Here is a 1,928-nt window from a genome sequence, read left to right on the forward strand (position 1 = left end):
GGAGCCAGGTGAATGCTCTGATGCAATGCTAGTCTGTTGACAAACACACCACCAGGAGCTCTTTAGTAAATACCTGATAATGCTGTTCCTCTGGGCCTAGTGAAGAAACCTGTACCAGGGGAATTCCCTTCCACTAAGTCTTCCATGCGACTGCCCACCTATTTGCTAGGCCATTGTGTATTCCTTTGTTTGGATGTGACACGGCTATTGTCCTAAGTAATTACTATGCAGACTAGCCCTGAGCTTTTCTAGCTCTGTTCTAGTAAATAGTAATGCCTAATTAGTTTCACTGTCTCTACTAGAAGTGAATTTGAATGTTACTGAATAGGTAACATTCTTACTGAATTCCAAGCTTCAAGGACTATCTAGGACACTGGAACACTGACGAAGGCTTAGCTATATGTCAAAATCAATCCTTAAAGGCACTTATAATAAAACAATACTGAAAGAGAGCACACGCATCCATACACCAGCCTAACGCCGGGACAGGGTTTGAGTATACAGGCTATTGGAATGCCAAGGTTCCAGGAGGCTAAGTTTCCGTGAAACTCTTCACCTCCTGACTGCTTTCAGGCCCTTAGGCCTACCAAGCAGACTGCACTGGAGTGGACATAGTATTGCTCTATAATGCTTTTGGTGTTATTGAGAAAACATGGGGTGCAGATGACCTCACCACATTAGCAGCTGGACCCATGACAGGAATGTTGTATAAACGTACAGGTGGTTTCTGAGGAGTAGCACTCGGTGACCTGGCAGGACTGACACTCACCAGTCTCTATGCACTGTATAACAACTGGGAGCACATGACAGGTTCCCTGCTCCAACAGTCACTCTGAAGATTTCTGCCACCTCAGGAACAGGGGACACGTCATAGTCATCCAGATCAATTAATAAGCCAGTCTGGAGTTGCTTTCTCTCTTGTACCTACAATTACTTTGAACAATTGGAGACTCTGCTGTGACAAAGATCATGGATGGTTAGCCTGGACTGCACTGCTTGCCCTCAGTGAGGGAAAGCCAACCCCTTGGTGGCTCGCTGAGTATGTGTTCTCTTCTCCTTTGGAGATGATCTTGCACCCCAAACTGGAAAACCACTTACTCTCCAAATTCAGGCCATACTTTTTATTACCATATTAATTCATTTAAAAAATCTAAAACTTAAATGTTGCCCTGTTTTCCAAATAAAGGGTGAAATTTGAAAAAAAAAAAAACTGTAATAAAGTTGATGATCTCTTTCATTCTGGATGTTGAAAATAGGGCTAAAATAGATGAACAACAATCTGTGAAGAAATTATACATCTCTTGAAATCATTAAGTATTGTTTCAATGTTATCTGCAGCTAAGCGATTATGCAAATATAGAATATTAAAGGTGTAGCCTTCTTTCAATAAACCAGCTATCTTGACTTACAGATCAATTCAGACTCCTCTCCTGACTCCACACTTCCTCTTTGAGATCTGAACCCTGCTGGGTGGGGCTGAACTCCAGAAAGGCCAAAAAAAAAAAAAAAAAAAAAAGTGTTCAACCTCTTTAGCCATTGGAAAATTGAAATTAAAACTGCTTTACGAGTCTCTCTCAGTCATCCTAGAATGACAACTATCAGAAAAACCATTGAGAGCCTGAAGCACAGGCTGCTCTTCCAGAGGACCTAGGGGAGACTCTCAGAACCCACAGAGATGGTGTGTTACTGCGTGTAACTCTGGCTTCCAGAGATACAATACCCTCTCCTGGACCCCGTGGCCACTTGGACTCACATGTTCATGTATCTACACAGTCACACACATATACACATAAATTTTTTTAAAAATCTTAAATGACTACCTAGGTGCACATGCCTTTAATCCCAACAATGGGGAGGTAGAGGCAAGTAGATCTCTGTGAGTTCAAGGCTAGCCTGGTCTACAGAGTAAGTTCCAATGAAGTCAGGGC

Source organism: Mus caroli, chromosome 16 (genome assembly GCF_900094665.2).
Source record: "Mus caroli chromosome 16, CAROLI_EIJ_v1.1, whole genome shotgun sequence".
Lineage (NCBI taxonomy): Eukaryota > Metazoa > Chordata > Mammalia > Rodentia > Muridae > Mus > Mus caroli.